Source organism: Stegostoma tigrinum, chromosome 10, assembly GCF_030684315.1.
Source record: "Stegostoma tigrinum isolate sSteTig4 chromosome 10, sSteTig4.hap1, whole genome shotgun sequence".
In the NCBI taxonomy this organism is placed as follows: Eukaryota; Metazoa; Chordata; class Chondrichthyes; order Orectolobiformes; family Stegostomatidae; genus Stegostoma; species Stegostoma tigrinum.
This window is the reverse complement of record NC_081363.1, coordinates 71,423,274-71,445,442: the sequence shown is the minus strand read 5'-3', so window position 1 is coordinate 71,445,442 and position 22,169 is coordinate 71,423,274. Positions and strand designations below refer to the sequence as shown.

General features: G+C 43.6%; 1 protein-coding gene and 1 long non-coding RNA gene across 3 annotated transcripts in view; one reads left to right on the top strand and one right to left on the bottom strand.

Moving 5' to 3' along the window:
* The window catches only part of rab15 (RAB15, member RAS oncogene family), a 130,148-nt gene that overhangs the window by 58,686 nt on the left and 49,293 nt on the right, over positions 1 to 22,169 (bottom strand). The window lies entirely within an intron of this gene.
* LOC125455334 (uncharacterized) overlaps positions 1 to 22,169 on the top strand; it is a 116,484-nt gene that overhangs the window by 61,509 nt on the left and 32,806 nt on the right. The window contains exon 3 of one of the 2 annotated variants that reach the window (XR_009446247.1): positions 3,799 to 3,867. The exons of the other annotated variant lie outside the window; for it this stretch is intronic. This is a non-coding gene — a long non-coding RNA (uncharacterized LOC125455334). The remainder of the gene's footprint in view (positions 1 to 3,798; positions 3,868 to 22,169) is intronic. 2 annotated transcript variants of the gene reach the window in all.

Below are 22,169 nucleotides of genomic sequence, written 5' to 3'. Positions count from 1 at the left end.
GGGAGGTAGGGAGGGGATAGGTCAGTCCAGGGAAGACGGACAGGTCAAGGAGGTGGGATGAGGTTAGTAGGTAGGAGATGGAGGTGCGGCTTGGGGTGGGAGGAAGGGATGGATGAGAGGAAGAACAGGTTAGGGAGGCAGAGACAGGCTGGACTGGTTTTGGGATGCAGTGGGTGGAGGGAAGAGCTGGGCTGGTTGTGTGGTGCAATGGGGGGAGGGGACGAACTGGGCTGGTTTTGGGATGCGGTGGGGGAAGGGGAGATTTTGAAGCTGGTGAAATCCACATTGATACCATTGGGCTGCAGGTTTCCCAGGCGGAATATGAGTTGCTGTTCCTGCAAACTTTGGGTGGCATCATTGTGGCACTGCAGGAGGCCCATGATGGACATGTCATCTAAAGAATGGGAGGGGGAGTGGAAATGGTTCGCGACTGGGAGGTGCAGTTGTTTATTGCGATAGTGAGAGATTATATAGGTTCTACTGAACAAAAGGTTGAATCCATTTGGGTGGAAATTAGGAATAGCAGGGAGAAGAAGTCACTGATAGGTGTGATTTGTAGGCCACCAAATAATGAATTCATGGTGGGGCAGGCATTAAGCATAGAAATAGCTAACGGGTGTCAAAAAAATGGTACAGCAATTATCATGGGGAATTTCAATCTAAATATCGATTGGTCAAACCAGGTCGGACATGGCAGCCTTGAAGAGGGCTTCATAGAATACATCCACGATAATTTCCTTAAACAATATGTAATGGAACCTACAGGGGAGCAAGCTATCTGAGATCTAGTCCTGTGTAATGAGACAGGAATAATTAATTATCTCACAGTTCGGGATCCTCTCGGAAGAAGCGATCACAGTATGGTCGAATTTAAAGTACAGATGGAGCGTGAGAAGGTTAAATCCAGTACCTATGTCCTGTACTTAAACAAAGGAGCCTATGATGGGATGAGGGAAGAATTAGCCAAGGTAGAATGGGAGCAAAAACTTTATGGACTGAGTAACAGTGGAGGACTTTCAAAACAATTTTTCATAGTGCTCAGCAGTAGTATATTCCAGCGATAAGGAAAAAAACGGTAGGAAAAGAGATAGTCAGCCATGGATGTCTAAGGAAATAAAGGAAAGTATCAAATTGCTTTTTTGGATGTGTTTCTTTTCAAAGAGTAGTGGGAAACTAGTAGACCTGGAAATCTTTAATGGCCAACAGAAAGCTACAGAAAAAGTTATAAATTGTCCTATTGGGAACACCCAGCATGGGTTCATGAAGGATAGGTCATGTTTAACTAATTTGGTGGAATTCTTTGAGGACATTAGTTGCATGGTGGACAATGGGGAACCTGTGGATGTGGTGTATCTGGATTTCCAGAAGGCATTTGACAAGGTGCCACATAAAAGGCTGCTACATAAGATAAAGTTGCACAGCATTATAGGTAACGTATCGGCATAGATATAGGATGGGGGAACTAGTAGAAAACAAAGAGTAGGGGTAAATGGGTGTTTTTCTGGTTGGCAGACAGTGGCTAGTGGTTTGCCTCAGGGCTCAGTGTTGGGACTGCAACTGGTTATAATTTATATAGATGACTTGGAGTTGGGGACTAAGTGTGGTATGTCAAAGTTTGCAGATGACACTAAGGTGAGTGGGAGACCAAAGTGTGCAGAAGACACTGAAAGTCTGTAGAGGGATATAGATAGTCAAAGTGAGTGGGAAAAGGTCTGGCAGATGGAGTACAATGTTGATAAGGTCATCCATTCTGGTAGGAATAACTGCAAAATGGACTATGTTTTAAATGGTAAAAAATTGCAGCATACTGCTGTGCAGAGGGACTTGGGTATCCTCGTGCATGAATTGCTAAAAGTAGGATTGCAGGTGCAGCAGGTAATTAAAAAGGCAAATGGAATTTTGTCTGCCATTGCTAGAGGGATGGAGTTCAAAAACAGGGAGGCTATGCTGCAGTTGTATAGGGTCTTGCTGAGGCCACACCTGGAGTACTGTGTGCAGTTTTTGAGAAGGGAGAGACCAGCACTGGAGGGGGTACAGAGGGAGATTCAATCAGTTGATTCCAGAGTTGACAGGGTTGGATTATGAGGAGAGACTGAGTAGACTGCGATTATACTCATTGGAATTCAGAAGAATGAAGGGAGATCTTCTTGAAACATATAAAGGTCATGAAGGGAATAGACAAGGTGGAGGCAGGGAGGTTGTTTCTGCTAGCAGATGAAACTTGGACTAGGGGGGCATAGCCTCAAATTAAAGGGAAGCAGATACAGGATTGAAGTCAGGAAGAACTTCTTCACCCAAAAGGTTGTGAATCTGTGGAATTCCCTGCCCAGTGAAACAGTTGAAGCTATATCGCTGAATGTGTTTAAGGCAAGGCTAGATAAATTTTTGAACAGTAAAGGAATTAAGGATTATAGTGAGTGGGCGGGTGAATGGAACTGTGTCTCCAAAAGATCAGTTATGGTCTTATTAAGTGGCAGGGCAGGCTGGAGGGGCTGGATAGCCTAAACCTGCTCCAAGTTCTTATGTTCTTATAGTGAGGGTAGACGCAGGTCAGGTTTTGTTTCCCCTGGTTTAGGAGCCTAGCACCTGGAACACAATTTCAAGATGAGAATGAATCCACTTAAGATTGAGATGAGGAGAAATTTCTTTACTCAGAGAGTTGTGAATCTTTGGAATTCTCTGCCCCCAAGAGCTCAGTGGAAGCTCAATCTTGAGGATGTTTAACGAAAAGACTGACAAATTTCTGATTCCCAATTATGAAGAGGGGTATGGGGAATGAAGGCATTTGTGGATGATCAGCCTTGATTATACTGAACAGCAGACCTGACCCACTGAATGATGACTCTGAAACTCAAACTATCTCCCTTCAAACCTTGGGCTCAGCACAACCTGCAGCCTAACTTTCAATTAAGTTCAGAGCAGGAGATGCCTGGCATCAAAGATTTCCATGCTTGAATATTGTGTTAATGGATAGTCATTTGGTAGGTCATGTTACAAATATAGTATCAGAATGGGAGTTTGTATCCATAAAGAGCATTGGTTCAGTATCACTAAGGGACTTCCCTAACCCAAAAGCTTCTAAAAGGGTGAATTTGATTTATTCGGTGATAAATATGACACAAAACTCTGCTCATTGTTTCTTACAATCTTCAATTATTCATAATGAAGAATTTAAAATGAATTATTTACAAAATATCCCTATCTGGAGGTTGTATATTGAATAAACTATGCATTAATCCTTGGAATCAAATAGATTTGAGTTTGCTACAAATAGGCCAAAATCTACATTTAATAACTGGAATTATTTTAACTCATTTATTTTAAATAAGTTAACACAGACAGTAAAATATTAAATTCACTTTTTTTGAATAGCAATCATCCCTGGTAAGCAGATGGTTTCATTGTGACTTTACCTACTTAAAATGTGCTTATTTCACTTGTTCTGAAAACACAAAAGGTATTTGAAGTCAGATTCTGGGTTCAATGAATCTTACTGTAATTGCCAATTTTATCTGAGAATTCCATTCTAATGTTCTTGATCTCTGGGGAACGGTTCGAATGTTAGCTCCTTACCGAGGTGGAGGGCAATTTGGCAGCTCAGAAATTTGTATTCCATTGACAGAGAAGTGCATCTCCAGCACAGATTCTCAACCTTGTTACAAGTTTTGCTTTGGGACTGACTGGGGTCTTTTGTTGCTATGTGAATGAAAGAGTTGAAAATTAAATATTGCAACAAAGGCATTTGGCAATGCTGCTGCTTAATTACTCCTTTTAATAAACCTGGATTCTCGATCGCAGACTGTGACCAGGCAATCCCATGGAGACACTGGGAGAAGATGAAAGTGAGATGCTTATGGCAGAGGAGAGGTATGTTCAAATCTTGCTAACGTTCCGTTACCTCATACTGCACATAAATGTCAATCCCTCGCAAATGAGGGAATAATCCCTGGTGTTTAGTTCCTGAGAGTTATTTCAAAGCGAGATTTACAATTTTAACAAACGGTAGTTAAACAACATTTATTACAACCAAATCAGGAAAAATCAAAAAGATTGAATCATGTATATAACGACAGCCAATAAAAATATTTGCAGTACGCCCTTGACCGCGTCTCCCGTATTTCCCGCAACACATCCCTCACACCCCGCCCCCGCCACAACTGCCCAAAGAGGATCCCCCTCGTTCTCACACACCACCCTACCAACCTCCGGATACAACGCATCATCCTCCGACACTTCCACCATCTACAATCCGACCCCACCACCCAAGACATTTTTCCATCCCCACCCCTGTCTGCTTTCCGGAGAGACCACTCTCTCCGTGACTCCCTTGTTTGCTCCACACTGCCCTCTAACCCCACCACACCCGGCACCTTCCCCTGCAACCGCAGGAAATGCTACACTTGCCCCCACACGTTCTCCCTCACCCCCATCCCAGGCCCCAAGATGACATTCCACATTAAGCAGAGGTTCACCTGCACATCTGCCAATGTGGTATACTGCATCCACTGTACCCGGTGTGGCTTCCTCTACATTGGGGAAACCAAGCGGAGGCTTGGGGACCGCTTTGCAGAACACCTCCGCTCGGTTCGCAATAAACAACTGCACCTCCCAGTCACAAACCATTTCCACTCCCCCTCCCATTCTCTAGATGACATGTCCATCATGGGCCTCCTGCAGTGCCACAATGATGCCACCCGAAGGTTGCAGGAACAGCAACTCATATTCCGCCTGGGAACCCTGCAGCCTAATGGTATCAATGTGGACTTCACCACTTTCAAAATCTCCCCTTCCCCCACTGCATCCCTAAACCAGCCCAGTTCGTCCCCTCCCCCCACTGCACCACACAACCAGCCCAGCTCTTCCCCCCGACCCACTGCATCCCAAAACCAGTCCAACCTGTCTCTGCCTCCCCAACCGGTTCTTCCTCTCACCGATCCCTTCCTCCCACCCCAAGCCGCACCCCCAGCTACCTACTAACCTCATCCCACCTCCTTGACCTGTCCGTCTTCCCTGGACTGACCTATCCCCTCCCTACCTCCCCACCTATACTCTCTCCACCTATCTTCTTTACTCTCCATCTTCGGTCCGCCTCCCCCTCTCTCCCTATTTATTCCAGTTCCCTCTCCCCATCTCCCTCTCTGATGAAGGGTCTGGGCCCGAAACGTCAGCTTTTGTGCTCCTGAGATGCTGCTTGGCCTGCTGTGTTCATCCAGCCTCACATTTTATTATCTTGGAATTCTCCAGCATCTGCAGTTCCCATTATCTCTAATTTATAGAGAGTTGTATTGAACTCTCACCTTTGTTTGTGGACTGCAGATCCAAAGATTTTTTATGTAACTTGAAGATTAAGAACAATATTCACGGAAAGATGAACAATGCATTAGAATCATTCCAAGTCAATATTCAAGTTAACAAAAGTGCAGTTGATCGTAGTGTCCTGCCCTTCTAACTCAGGTGTCAAGTAGCAGATCAAAACAAAGCAGAACATTAAAGGTTGGACTTAGTCAGTGTCACTTTTTTTCAGAGACACGGCAGAGAAACTGCACGTGGCCACAGTAGCCCCAGAATTAGGTGGCAAGGACTGGGGAAAATAATCGTCTAAGGTACTCCTGGTCACTGTCAAGTGGCCTCTCCCAAAATGTGCACATGTGCTCAGTGGCCAATCTTTGGCACAACGACCCAATACTGTCCAATTCTGCCACCCTGTCTCCATCAAAACACAGAATGGTTACTGAGCAGAAGGACCCCATTCAATCATTCCCTGTTTTTGACAGTAACTCCAACAATATATGAAGCAATACTGAGCACACATCATCAAATCAAAGATTTTGGCAAAGCTAAATGCTCAAATCTATTGGATTAAAAAAAAATTCAGTATATCAGCACATACAGCAAAGTAGGGAAGGGACAATGGGAATTGGATTGAAAAAGGGGAAGCAGGGAGCATGAAGGCAAGAGAAGAATGACAGGGAAGGGGAATGTGAGGTAATAAAATAGTGCCAGAATTAGCGTGAAACATACACCAAGAGCTAACCCATGACTGAGGAACACACAGAACACAGAACATTACAGAACAGTACAGGCCCTTCGGCCCTCGATGTTGCGCCAACCTGTCATACCGATCTCAAGCCCATCTAACCTGCACTATTCCATGTACGTCCATATGCTTATCCAATGACGACTTAAATGTACCTAAAGTTGGCGAATCTACTACCGTTGCAGGCAAAGCGTTCCATTCTCTTACTACTCTGAGTAAAGAAACTGCCTCTGACATCTGTCCTATATCTTTCACCCCTCAATTTAAAGCTGTGCTCGCCGTCACCATCCTAGGAAAAAGGTTCTCCCTATCCACCCTATCTAACCCTCTGATTATTTTATATGTTTCAATTAAGTCACCTCTCAACCTTCTTCTCTCTAATGAAAACAGCCTCAAGTCCCTCAGCCTTTCCTCATAAGACCTTCCCTCCATACCAGGCAACATCCTAGTAAATCTCCTCTGCACCCTTCCCAAAGCTTCCACATCCTTCTTATAATGTGGTGAAGATGGAACTCTTGGGAGATTCAGTTAGCCATAAAACTAGGGATCTGAGTTTCAGGGTAATGCAGCTAATAAGAATAAGTCCTGATTCTAGTAAGGCAGAAATTTGTGACTGACGTTAGTAATTTAAGCAGACACGCCTATATTTAAAAGGAATGAGATGCTGAAGGAAAGAAGACAAAGAAAAATAGGCACATCAGGCTCTTGAATTTAGGCCTACAGCTTACATAGAGCATAAGAACCAGGACAGACTGTTTGAAGTGAATGGTATGTTTTCACAATAGATTATGATGGTAATTTTTATGAATGAAAGCCTCTGAGTCGGTAAAATAGTTGCAACTGGGAGATGGAGGAAAGAGGATGAGTTGAGATTGGAATTGTGACAATGGGTGGAGAAGCATGGTTGGCAAAATTCTTTGATGATAAGTGCAGCCTTGGGAGATTTACACAAAAGCAGAGGAACAACACTACAGAGCATAAGCAAACTTTGCAGAGTCTACAGCATGTTCCTCAGGCTGCATTTCATCAATTCTGCTGGGATTTGTAACTCCACAGCAGCCACAAGGGTCAGAAATTCACATGTGCAGAATACAGTAAAGCTTACATAGAATAAGGACTAAGTATTAATGATGACTTGCAGATTATGTACATTTATCCAAAGAGATGAAAGGTTTTCAACTCTTCTGCTCCGCACCGTAGTGTACAATGGAAACAAACAGCAAAGTCTTTTGCTTTCCACTCAGAAATCAAACAAAATTTCTTATTATACTTTTCACTGGATGCAGGTGTCACTGGCAATATGTTGCCTATTGCTAAATGCCCCTTGAGGGCAATAATGAGTCAGGCACATTACTGTGGTCCAGAATCATATGCAGGCCAGAACATGTAAGTTTAACAAATTTCTTTGTAGGACACTCACTTATGGGAGACAAGACTTGAAGCACATATGTTCCTAACAGTCTCTGTAATAATGAAAAACATCTTTAGTTACTTTTTTCCATTCATTCAGAGCTTTGTTGGCTGGGCCAGTTATTTATTATTCATCCATAATTGCCCGTATGAGATGCTAGTGAGAAGTTTTTTTGAACTGAATGGGGTCCATTTGATGTAGGTACACAGTAGTGATAGGGAGGGGGTTCCAGGGTCTTGACTCATTGGCACTAAAAGAATACATTTCCAAGTCAGGATGGCAAGTGCCTTAGAGAGGAACTTGCAGGTAGTGATGTTTCCATACATCCTCTATCTGGAAGTGGTCATGCATTTGGAAGGCGCTGTCTATGGAGCTTTGATAAATTTCTGTGCATGTTATAAATGGCGCACACTGCCACTGAGCATTGGTTGTGGCGAAGGAATTGAATGTCGAAGACAGTGGATATGGTGCTCATCCAGTAGGCTGCATCATCCTGGATGGTGTCAAATCTTCAAGTGTTCTAAGAGTTGTACTCTTCCAGGCAAGTGGAGAGTATGCCACTACATTCCTGACTTGTGAATGTAAAGTTATCACAGTCCCAGAGAACCACAGAGCTGCTCTCTCGTTTGAGAGAGAAGGCTGATGATGAGTTTAACCTGAAGGTTATCGTGCTTCAGGCAAGGGGTAACGTTGAGAAGGCAGGACCTTCATGGTAATAAATTGACCAGTACAGCAATGGAACCCACCCTGTTGGCATCACTCTACATCTAAAACCAGCCATCCAGCATTGTGCCTTGCAGATGATGGACAGGCTTTGGAAGACAGTTTTAAATCTTAGTCAATTAGAGTTGTTGCAGCAAACATTATAAATGTTTTGGCAGCCGGATTTGGGATGTTGTAGCTTATACGTTATGTGTGTTTATGAACTCCATTAGTTATAAATTTCCAAATACCTGGCATCTGTGTTGAAAGTACAATCTCAATTTGAAATAGAACTGATGACACTTAAAAGCCAAAATTCCCCAGAGTGTTCTCACTCTGCCCGAATTCATTCCACAGCACATCACATTGATCGCATATAGTACAAGGTTGCTGTGAGGTAGTTTGTACCCAGCTAAGATGTAAATGAGTGTTACAACACAATAAATAACAATGAACAGCTAATTATCTGGACTACTGAAATCCCTGGAACTGTTATATTAGTCAAAGCTGATCCAGCAGTGAATTGCAAACTGCAGATGTGGGCTCCTGTCATTCCACATTTATAAACATTTTGTTCAATTACAGTCAATTAATGTACCACATTTAAAGTACCAAACTATCCCAGGAACATTATCAGACACGGAGATACATAAAGAGATATTAGGACTGGTGGCCAAAAGCATTTGCGAAGAAGTTGGTTTTAAGAAATGATTTGAAGTCAGAGGGAGAGGTGGAGGGGCTATAAATGTTTAGGGAGGGAATTCCATAACTTAGGACAGAAATAGCTGAAAGCACAGACACCAAAAGATTTAAAAAAAAGAAATTGTGGATAATCAAGAATCTAGAACTAGCAGAATGCGGAGATCATAGCAGATCGTAGGGTGGGTTGAGCTTAGAGAGAAAAGAAAATGAAAGGTAATGGAGCAATTTGAACACAAGGTGGAGAAATTTAAATTGGACCAAGAGTCAATACAGGCACATGGCTGATATGTGAATATCAGCTCCACCATCTCCTTTTGCCTTTCTATCTACTTGTTTCTGGGACAAATTCCTCACATTTCTTATATTTCAAGTACATCAGCAGTAACATGCATCCTTGCATTATCTACAAGCAGACTGGATATCGACTCAGCACAGTTGCTTGTTTCATTAACAAGTTTGGCTTAGAAGATGAATTGACCCTGTAAGGATCACTGAAATTTACTGCATTGAATTGTCTCTTCTCTACCCTAATCAACGGCCATATAGGAGCAGCCTGCAGTTAAGCACAGTAATTGTTAAGACCAACACCACAACAAACATGACATTGGTGCTTGAGATGTTACAGGGGCTGGTCTCATGACCTTTCAGGCCTGACTAAACACATTTTCTGTGCACTTATCATCATTATCAGAGCTATGACAAGCAACGTCTCAATTGGAATAAAGGGCACAGTGACATTTTGTGGCTTTTTTGATTCACAATATAAACAGCAACAATTAAATAAACATGTTCCATGCAACTGGGCATCGAGAGAAGTCTTCATTATTCATAAGTCCGTTCAGAATGCCTAATTTACAAATCTTTTCGTGCGTTAATTCTTACAATGTTTCATATCCAATAGTCAAGCATTATAGTTTAAACGTTCTGTGGGCTACTAGTCTAATGATTATAATTAGTCAATACGACCAAGTATGACCTGTGAACATTGACAGTAACTCAACAAGGGAACTACATGGTTGAAAGACTGAAACATGGTCCAATCAGCAGGCTAAAAGCACCAAGGTGACCTAAGTCATTTGCGTTTGCAATCTTGTTAACATGTGAGTTAAAATTTAACCAAGCTTGGGCATTCTACATTCTAATGGATTCCTTTTCTTCCCCTTTTCACTGCATTTTGAAATACATGAGAGCAATTTGCCAGCCCAGATTCTATAACTTGATTAACTATCACCACAACCTGTCACCCAGTGTGTCTGTAAACCAGTAACAAGTATTTCTTTAGTTTATCACTGAATACCAGCATTAGACCTTTCTTATGAAATTAATCACATTGTCAATGATACATTACAAAAACATATGTACACTCACAAATCTTGAGCTCCTGTAATCTCCCAACATCATTGTTTTAATGTTAAGCCTTGTGAAAATGCTTGTAAGATTTTTTGAAATCTTATTCAATACTCAAGTTATATTTTGTGTCAAAATAAAGCATGTATTTCTAAAAGCCTGTTAATGCTGATTAAAGTGACTGAAGAAATCCAGAGCAACAGTCAACCAAGCTAAGGTCGAGGCAGCTTGCTATGCAATGTCATTAACGATTTTCTTCAAAACAACTTCAATACATGTCTGTATATGTACTTACTGATGACTTAAAAGCAAATTAAACAACCCAACAAAAATGGTTGCTATAATCTTGTGACTGGACATTAGCAATAATCTTCCAGAGGCTTCTCAGAAGCCTAAATCAGTCATACAATCACCATCTCATGTAATGTACTGATGGGACTGGAATGCTAATGAGCCGTCAAGTTAAAGGGAACCCTAAGGAAAGCTCCAGTACAATAGAACGGCAGGTTACAATCCACAGGTGCTGCCAGACCTGCTGAGCTTTTCCTGCAATTTCTGTTTTTGTTTCTGATTTCCAGCATCTACAGTTGTTCTTGTTTTCATTTTGCAAGTTAAACCTACTTTAAAAGATGTGTTAATGACTTTTCATTTAACCTCTGAGATGGACCATAACAGTTCATCTTCTGCAATGCAAATCTTTGCCTTGATGGTAGCATTACAAGCAGGCTTGGTAGCATGTCTCCGACAGGATTGAACGCAAACTTTTTTGAACCAGAGGTTTGAAACAGCAGATAGTTACGGGATCAACTCTATTCCATGCAAAAATTACTCATGATATCAAAACCTCTGACTCTGGGCGACAAAGGAAATGCCTCTCAGATGCAAAATGCAGCCAAAATTCTATGGTTAGAGTCACAGAGTTGTACAGCACAGAAACAGACTATTCAATCCAACCTTTCCATGCCAAACAGATACCATAAATTAATCTAGTCCCATTTCCCAGCATTTGGGCATATGCCTCTAAATCCTTCCTAATCATGTACCTGTACGGATGCCTTTTAGATGTTGTATTGTGCGCTCTGTAAGTCCTTAACTTTTGTTCAGCAAAAACAGTGACACAGGAGTTCAATTTTAGCAAAAGAAAATCCAAAGACCACCCTCAAATAATTTTGTAAAGAGAAAAAAAAAACTGCCTACAACTCCTCAACTGCAGGCAAGCAGTCCTACTAAAGAACTGTAGACTGCTAATTCCAGTTTTTGGACTTTTAGACCCTGTTTTAAAAGCAAGGATAACGATAAACAGATGCCCCTTAGTTATTCTTCTATTTAAGGTGTTGGTAATTGAATTATATCCTTATCTTTCTGATTTGATGTCTCCTTCTATATTTGCAATTGTGCCTGTGCTGAGCAGTATTCATTTACATCTAAGAGTGTGTACAAAACCTTCCTTCTAATTTAACAGTGCTGTTGCAATGATTCTAAAATTAGGGTCCACACAGAGAGAGTACAGAAGTTATGTTCCCACCGTACTTTTTTTAAACAAGAGAAAACTTGAATCACTGTGTATTTCTGGTGAGGACAGAGAGAGGCATTTGCTGTAAAACTCACAATCTATCCATAGCAACAGCTTCAGTGTTGTACTTCAACTCAAAAAAAACAAAGGATTTGGCCATGACTTCTTTTTTTTAATATATCCGTGCAACATCGCTTTGAAAGGTGTGTAAAACCTCAAGCGTCAAATAAATAGCAGAACTGGTTCACCTTTTGCTATTCTTCAACCCTACCTACTCCTTTCAGTCTTAAAGACAGTGATTGCACAATCTCATAGGGAGATTGAAGCTAGCGCCGACGCTGAGCGACTCTTTGTCAGCTCTCTACCGCAGATCATGTTCTCATGTTCCACACTTTTAAACCTAATTTCTAAGAATCCTGCTTTGTGCACCTATGCAGCCATAACCTTGTACGCCTCACTCTAAGCAACCTATAATCTATTTGTCCTAGTTTGTTATTATCTGCCTGTACCGCTCGCAAAACAAAGCTTTTCACTAACAAGGCTTTTAGGTACATGTGACTACAATGGATCAAACAAATAAACAAAAACTGAAAGAACGGTGGATGCTGGAAATTAGAAACAAAAACAGAAATTGCTGGAAAAGCTCAAACAGGTCTGGCAGCATCTGTGGAGAGAAATCAGAGTTAATGTTTCAGGTACAGTGAGGCTACTCAGAACTGCTCACGAGTGAGCCTGGGTTACTGAAGCTGACACCCTTTGCCCCACTGAAGAGGCAAATCGTAATCTGTGCTCCCAAAACATCCCCACAAGTATATTGCTCAGCAGTGTTTGCTACAGACCAAGAGAAGGAACCCTGATCATTTTAATGCTCTCCTCCCAGAAACATTCTAGTAGATTGTTAAATTACCACCGCCACCTCAGTCATGATCAATTCATTCAGACGTTAGACCAAATTCAGGCCTATTTATTTGACTGGTGAAGCTTTAATCTTTGAATTTGATTCCCAACTAAACTGACCGAGGCAGCCACACACAAAAGCTCAAAAGAGGTTTCTGTCTTTCATTCCTGGATTTGGTCACACTCTGTTCTTCAGGTAAAAAGCAAGGATGAAGTATTGATCTGCCTTTTCAGATTCAATTTCAACAATGCCAGATTGAATCCACGGCCCCAAATTCTAGTTCACTGCTTTGTGCTCACTTTGTTGGCTGTTACCGATTTGTCAGATCCAACATGCATGCTGGCAGCAAACAGGACTGCTTCTGATGACGTGTTCCTTCAAGTGGTGCATTGTAATTTTGAAAAGAATAACTTGCAGTACAGTTCAAATCCAACAAGTTGCCATCCACCAGGCAGGAACCCTGCTAATTAGCCTGAATTTTGTCTGATTTTTCAAGCAATTCTTTCAGCTCCAATTCATTCAGATACAGAAAAAACAGCTCTGATATTGTGAAGGTTCAGGTATAGAATGGGCTACAAGGCTCTATGGTGGTACACTTCAAATTGGAACATCATTGTGTTAGGATGCAGGCCTGGAGCCATGGGAGTGATTAGCCCCCTCTCTGGACAGAGTGAGGAATGTTCTGGAAAAGGCGAATAAGTGGGTCAGTCAGATCCAGGGAGGTACTTTCCCCCTTCTTGCTGAAATGGCAATTACATTCTGGGCACGGATTAACTTACTGACCCCATCACCAATTCAAGCCCTTACGTCATCAATTAACAACCAATTCAAGCCCTCAAGTTGCCAATGGCTTTATCACCTACATTCACAGCAGGGGAGAGCAATGGCCTGCCTGCTAGGTTTGAGGGTAAGGGGCCCTCCATTTGCTCCAGTTTGGGGCAATCAGGAACAGGAATGGAGGCCTGACCCACTGACCACCCACTAACTCTCGTGTGACCTCCAGCACACAGGCACCTGTAAAAAGACAAACTGCTCACCAGCTCAGTTCCTTATTGGCTGTTGGCCTCTGATTGGCTAGCCATCTCAGGCAGTGTCAACAATCTTGATCAGACAAGAAGCTCGCTAGTCAGCAGTTGGGTATCTAATTGTAGCTAGCTCCAGCAGGCTCTCTCACGGGTGGTTTAAGGAGCTAATAGGCCCTAATAATCACCCATCCCAATATTTTGTGTATGGAAGACAGGCCCATAATTTTCTCCAAAATAGGTTATCAACTCACTACACTATCCTGCTGAGGGAGTACTGAACTGGGAAGAGATTTCGTGTCACAGGGAGAAGACTCAGATCAATTTGGGCACTCATAATCATGTTCAATTCATTGGTCAATTTTTACCACAATTTTGTAACTTTATGGGAGAGACTGCAGCGTAATGGTTATGTCACTGGACGAGTAATCTAAATCCCCAAGCTAATATTCTGAGGTCAGGGTTTTGAATCACAATATGACTGGTAGTGAAATTGGAATTGAATAAAAAGCTAGCTTAATTTTGACCATAAAATCAAATTCAATTGTTATAAAAACCCATCTGGTTCACTAACATCCTTAAGTAAAGTAAATCCTTCATCCTTACCATTCTTTCCCTTTAATCATTCACAGGATGAGGGCATCACTGGCTAAGCCAGCATTTATTTCCCATCCTTAATCGCCCAAAGGGCAGGTCAGAGTCAACCACATTGCTGTGCGTCTGGAGTCACATGTAAGCCAGACCAGGTAAGGATGACATTTTCCTTCGCCACAGGACATTAGTGAACCAGATGGGACTTCCCAACAATCGGCAATGGATTCATGGTCATCATTAGACTCTTAATTCCGGACCATTTTACCAGCTGCTGTGGCAGGATTTGAACCCTGGTCCCCAGAGCATTAACTGGGTCTCTGCGTTAACAGTCCAGCAATAATACCACTAGGTCATTGCCTCCGTCAAGTAGACCTGAACTTTTCTATATTTAATTCCATGTTCACAGCAACGTGATTGACTCTTAACTAGCCCTCTGGGCAATTAGGGATTGGCAATAAACGCTGGTCTAGCCAGTGACACCAAATCACACAAATGAATTTTTAAAAATTGTGAATTTGAGTAGCAGCACAGACAAATAAATAACAAATTCACTAATACAATGCTGCCAAATGTTGGAAATCAGAAGCAGCAAATATGAGAGGTGTGGGTAAACAGTACAAATTTATTAATAACTGATACAAAATGCTGCTATATATAAAACAAATCAGTATAACTTGAAATTAAAATGCACCTTTCACTGGGACACTGTCTCAGGCATTTTGCAGGAATATTTTCAAAGGAAATTTGACACTTTGCTACTTAAACAGATGTTACAGTAGATAGCAAAAAGAAATGGTCATAAGGAGCATTTAAAAGGAGGAGAGAAAGACAGCTGGCGATGTTATGAATGTTAAGGAAGCCTCGAGGCCAGAATTGGAAGAACAAAGACGTTGAAGGGCTGTGAGGCTGAAAGACATGGCAGAGGCAATGATGGGGCTGGGGGCGGGGGTATGAATTTTACAAACTTCTCCGAAGCATCGGTAGCAAGACAAGCATTTTTGGTCAAAACTTAATTCCCTTTGCACTGAGTGTCTTAGACCATAGATCAGTACAGCATAGGAACAGGCCCTTCAGCCCACCATGTCTGTGCTGACCATGATGCCATTCTAAACTAATCCAATTTGGTTGCACATGGTCTGTATCCCTCTACTCCCTGCCTATTCATGTATCTGACTAAATGCCTCTTAAGTGTTCCACCATAACTGCTTCGATTGCCTCCCCCCTGCAACATTGCACAAACATTTTTGACGGTAGTTAAGTGTGAACATTGCTGTGAGTCTCAAGTCACATGTAAGCCAGATTTAGAAAGGATGGCTGATTTCATTTCTGAAAAGGAATTACAGATGAGTCTGGATGACTGTTGTCAAGGTTATTTTATATTGCAAATTTATGAACTGATTTTAAATTCCACAATGGGATTTGAACATGTCCTCAGAACATGAACTTGGGTCTCAGGATTACCAGTCCAGTGATATCGCCATTATACTACTGTTTCCCCGAGAGAACACAGAGATGAGACTTTAAATTTGAGGTGTTCTGGACTTGGCCTCAATGTAGGTCAATGAGTTCAAATGCGGTGACTGAACGGTGTTACACTTTAAAACCACCATCCAAGAAATGACACAACTGGAATGTCAATGCTACATAATGGCAAGCTTTTACTTAAAGAAGCACACATGATAAATTCAATCCACACAGTGGCCATCTGTTCTGATTAGTAGGGGCACAAGTGAATCCCCAGCTCATCAACTGACTTCATTGAAATATTCATTTGATATGCAAATAGCAAAGGGGATTCGGTACCAGTGATGACATCAGCAACAAATGTTTAGCTGAGCTGAGGTTTAGACAAAGATGGAAGATGGGATGTCAGCCAGGAGTGCAATATAATATCTGCATAGGGAGGGAACAATACCAAGGATAACAGTTTCAGCAGCAAATGGAACAAACTGAATCATTGTCACAAATGAGGTGAAGGCAGGCAATATTATTAAGGTGAGAGCAGGAAGTCTTGGTGCTGACCAAAATATGGGGTTGGAAGCTCAGGTCAGCTAGGGCTGCAAATTGTCTGGCTAAGCTTGAGACACGGGTTAGTGTCCAGGAAGAGAGATGGAGTTGATGGAAAGGAAGCAAAGACTGTGGCATGGCCTGGACGTGATGGCACCGTGCGAGGGGACCAGCTCATATTATAATAGAGGAGTAAAAATATATAACGTGCCTCTTCATCATGTCTGTTCACATCTCACATATTCAGTGGAACATTTCCCTCTTGAGAAAGGGGCAGGAAAGGTGGTGAGAGGGGGCAAATGATTGGGTGAGGGACATACCTGTGGTCATTCCACCACCATCAGAAATAAGCTCTGCGTGAGAAAGTCCAAGCTTCTGTATCGTAGACAAGTGAGACCCCAAAGTGCACAGTAGTGCCCACTTAGAGACCACTTCCCACGATTGCCATGATTAACTCAGCAATCTTCCTAGTTGGTAACACAAAGTACCTTGCCTTCCAGGATGTGTTGAAGAGAGGGGAGGGAGCCTGCTCTGGCCCAATCAGTAATGATCGGGGTTAGCTATTGAAAGAAACATCCTCCAACTCACCCGAGCCTCCTCTGCTCATTGGCTCCAAAGCCATGATTCTCTCCCTCCGTTCCCGCCCCCCACCCCCGCCTGCATGTTCCACTGTAAAGTGATCGACCTCAACCACTGCCCTTGCCTTTGACATTGTTCACAGTATCTCATTGTGTGGCAACGTCCATCAAGGTGAAATATCATCATCCCAGGAAATGATGTTCCAAAGAGCCCAATGAGTGACCACAGAAGAGAGTTTGACAGGCATCAGACCCAGTGGGCTTTTCAGCTCAAAGTGATGAGGATGTCCTGCATTATGACACTCACTGCCACAATAGTCGGGAAAATTCCAGCCATTAACTTTGCCAATATAAATGTATGAATTTGGTCCTCCTCCTATGTTACTCGAATCATCCATTGGCAATTTATCAGAAAAGTCCTGTACAAACCTCCCCACATCTCCCCACACCAACATATCTTGAAAAATTTCTGGCCTGGCTTATTCAGTATTGGTATCAGTGGCAGATCTTAGATTTTTCCAAAGAAGGGTCCAGACCCAAAACGTCAGCTTTCCTGCTCCTCTGGTGCTGCTTGGCCTGCTGTGTTCATTCAGGTCTACACCTTGTTATCTCAGTGTTAGATCTAATCTATGCAGCTATGCACAGGAATACTGAGAAGCAGCGTTAGTGTCCCTACCTCTGAGTCATGAGGTCTGGGTTCAAGTCCCACCTTCTCCAGAGATATGTAATATCACTTCTGAACAGGTTGATTAGAAAATTTCTAAAATCATTGACTCTCTCTGTGGATGCTGGAAATTTGAAACAAACACAAACTGCTGTAAAATCTCAGCGGGTCTGGCAGCATCTGTGGAGAGAAATCAGCATTAATGTTTCAGGTCCAGTGACAATTCTTCAGAATGAATTGCTATTAAACACTGTTACTATTTCTACTAGTAGCAAATAATTACCCCTTTAACTGTAAATGGCTACTAATCAAATGCTTTTTCAAAGGAAGCAAATATTTTAAAACAACTGCCACATGTGTTTAGGTAGTAAATTGTTAGGTATTTAAAAATTAAAATTTCACATTTTTTAGTTTGTCACTGTCACATTTTTCCTTACTGTTATTCTAATCTTGATTTTTCTCTCTTATTTCTCTTTCAGCACCTGATTCACCCACTTTCTTATTCATTTCCTAGTTTATTTTGTCTATCCTTAAATCTGAAGAAAGGTGATACACTTTTGATCCCACTGCTCACTAAGATGCCTCCACCAAGTAACTTTGGCCCATCACCTTTTCTTGATTAGATACTATAGTGAGTAAAATTGGCCAGTTACAAAGTCTCCCGAGTCTAATCAGTAGCAATGTCCATTGCTGTTCTTGCCAGCAGATATACATCATTTTTCAATTGCTTCCCTGCCCACGTCAACTGAGACAATAACAACTATCATTTTCTCTTTCTCACTTTGACATGAAACATCTGCCAAGGGATTTCATTGCCCACACAACCAGATTATCAATTTTCTCTTTTCCTAACAGAAGTATCCATCAGCCCTTTGCGGTTTTGCTTGCTCACAGTAGACTAGAACATGATGTAATTCTCTGAATAAGCTCACAATCAATTTGACTCAAACCTCATCCTTATCCTTTCCCATGCATACTTTGACTTTCTGTGTACGCTGATAAACATTCTGAGCACCATAAAAATAACGCCATTCAAACACTGAACAGAGGTTAAGCTTTGGAGTCATCACTAGCTATCACACACTTAATAAACAATACTCAAATTGACCATGTCACAACTGCTTGTACCAAGTAAGTTTAAAATGTAAGATGACAAGCTTGAGCTTCTGTTTTACGGAAGGCATCGAGCAGTTTTTCTGCTGCCTCCGCCTCCACGCTTACTTCTTTAACAGGGAGCCTAACCCTCCCTCTACTGACGCCTTCTCCCGCCTCCAACACAAGTCCTCCTCCTGGACACCACCCCCAGGCCTCCTACCCACCCTCGACCTCTTCATCTCCAACTGCCATTGAGACATTAACCGCTTCAACCTCTCCACCCCTCTCACCCACTCCTGCCTCTCCCCTGCAGAACAGGCAGCCCTCCGCTCCAATCCCAACCTCACCATCAAACCCGCAGACAAGGGTGACGCAGTTGTAGTCTGGTGCACTGACTTTTACATTGCTGAGGCCAGGCGCCAACTCTCCAACACCTCCTCCTACTGCCCCCTTGAACATGACCTCACCTCCAAGCACCAAACCATCAACTCCCAAACCATCCACAACCTCATCACCTCAGGTGACCTCCTACCCATAGCCTCCAAACTCATTGTTCCCCAATCCCGCACAGCCCGCTTCTATCTCCTTCCCAAAAATCCACAAACCCACCTCCCTGGACTGACCTATCCCCTCCCTACCTCCCCACCTATACTCTCTCCACCTATCTTCTTTACTCTCCATCTTCGGTCCGCCTCCCCCTCTCTCCCTATTTATTCCAGTTCCCTCTCCCCATCCCCCTCTCTGATGAAGGGTCTAGGCCCGAAACGTCAACTTTTGTGCTCCTGAGATGCTGCTTGGCCTGCTGTGTTCATCCAGCCTCACATTTTATTATCTTGGAATTCTCCAGCATCTGCAGTTCCCATTATCTCTGCCCTGGTTGACCTATTGTCTCCGCCTGCTCCTGCCCCACCGAACTCATCTCTGCCTGTCTGGGCTCCATTTTCTCCCCCTTGGTCTAGGAACTCCCTACCTATGTCTGTGACACCACCCACGCCCTCCACTTCCTCCAGAACTTCCAACTCCCCAGTCCCCAACACCTCATTTTCACCATGGACATCCAGTCCCTATATACCTGCATTCCTCATGCAGGTGGCCTGAAGGTTCTCCGCTTCTTCCTGTCCCGCAGGCCCAACCAGTCCCGCTCCAATGACACCCTCATCCACCTAGCCAAACTCGCCCTCACACTCAACAACTTCTCTTTCAATTCCTCCCACTTCCTACAGAAAAAGGGCTGGCCATGGGCACCTGCATGGGCCCAAGCTACGCCTGCCTCTTTGTGGGTTATGTGGAACAGTCCCTCTTTAGCACCTCCACTGGCCCCAAACCCCACCTCTTCCTCCATTACATTAATGACTGTATCGGTGCTGCCTCATGCTCCCAAGAGGAGCTCGAACAGTTCGTCCATTTCACCAACGCCTTCCACCCCAACCTCAAGTTCACCTGGGCCATCTCCAACACATCCCTCACCTTCCTGGACCATTCTGTCTCCATCTCAGGCAACCACCTACAAACTGATGTCCATTTCAAGCCCACCGACTCCCACAGCTACCTGGAATACACCTCCTCCCAACACCTTCCTGCAAAAATTCCATCCCCTATTCCCAATTCCTTCGCCTCCGCTGCATCTGCTTCCAGGATGAGGCATTCCACTCCTTCACATCCCAGATGTCCTCGTTCTTCAAGGGCCTCAGCTTACCCACCCCCCCCCCTCCCCACAGTGGTCAAGAACGCCCTCGAACGTGTCTCCCACATTTCCTGTACCTCATCCCTCACACCCTTCCCTCACATTAACCGCCCCAAGAGAATCCCCCCAGTCCTCACATACCACCCTACCAACCTCCGGATACAACGCATCATCCTCCAACACTTCCGCCACCTACAATCTGACCCCACCACTAAAGACATTTTTCCCAGCCCACCCTTGTCTGCCTTCTGGAGAGATCACTCTCTCCAAGACTTCCTTGTCCGCTCCACACTCCCCTCCAACCCCACCACACCCGGCACCTTTCCCTGCAACCACAGGAAGTGCTCCACCTGCCCCGACACCATCTCCCTCACCCCTAAGATGACCCTCACCCACCATCCCAGGCCCCAAGATGACTTTACACATCAAGCAGATGTTCACCTGCACATCCGCCAATATGGAAGGGTCTAGGCCGGAAACGTCAGCTTTTGTGCTCCTGAGATGCTGCTTGGCCTGCTGTGTTCATCCAGCTTCACACTTTGTTATCTTGGTATACTGCATCTGCTGTACACGGTATGGCTTCCTCTACATTGGGGAAACCAAGCGGAGGCTTGGGGACCGCTCTGCAGAACACCTACACTCGGTTCGCAGCAAACAACTGCACCTCCCAGTCACGAACCATTTCAACTCCCACTCCCATTCCTCAGATGACATGTCCATCCCGGGCCTCCTGCAGTGCCATAATGATGCCACCCGTAGGTTGCAGGAACAGCAACTCATATTCCGCTTGGGAAACCTGCAGCCCAATGGTATCAATGTGGATTTCACCAGCTTCAAAATCTACCCTCCCCCCACTGCATCCCAAAACCAGCCCAGCTCGTCCCCGCCTCCCTAACCTGTTCTTCCTCTCACCTATCCCCTCCTCCCACCTCAAGCCGCACCTCCATTTCCTACCTACTAAACTCATCCCGCCCCCTTGACCTATCCATCCTCCCTGGACTGACCTATCCCCTCCCTACCTCCCCACCCATACTCTCCTCTCCACCTATCTTCTCCTCTATCCATCTTCAGTCCGCCTCGCCCTCTCTCCCTATTTATTTCAGAATCCTCTTCCCATCCCCCTTTTTTGATGAAGGGTCTAGGCCCGAAACATCAGCTTTTGTGCTTCTAAGGTGCTGCTTGGCCTGCTGTGTTCATCCAGCCCCACACTTTGTTATCTCTTCTTTACTTGGTATGGCTGTTATGTGTATCCAGATCCTCAGTAACATGAATGATTTTCATATGTCCCTGGAGGGGCCTAACAAGCAACTCGGTTGTACTAAACTAGCAGATGGAACATTAATGACAATACAGGTTGAACCCCTCAGCATGGACCTGGGCATCGGAAATGCAAAAGGCAAGACCAAACTGAATTAACCTTGCAATCTTCTCCTCAGTAACATCTGGGGACTTGCGTCAAAATTGTGAGAACTCACCCATAGTCTCGTCAGCTCAGGCTGGCTTCATCTTAGTCACATGGACATGACCTCCATTTAAAATCCCAAAACATCTCTATAAGTATCCTCGATATTTGTCTAATGCATCTTTACTGATGCAATCCTTCACTGATTAGTCCTCGTCGGGTGGTTAAGCATCCATGAGGTTTGGGACTCAGTGTTTTATCCCGCTGTGCTGAAAGATTACTTCCTTAGACTGTACCGCCTTCACTCAACGTGCTGTCAACATCTCTGTTTCACCTAACAGTGACTATTGCTGGACTCTCAGAAGTTCCTGCAAACTTGTAATTACACAGAGTTACACACAATCCTGAGCTCCGCAACACTGCTGTCTCAAACAGGAAACTCCATCTTCATTTCTCACAGTCTCGATAACAAGTAATAGCTCATGCCAGCATTACATCATGAACATACATCAT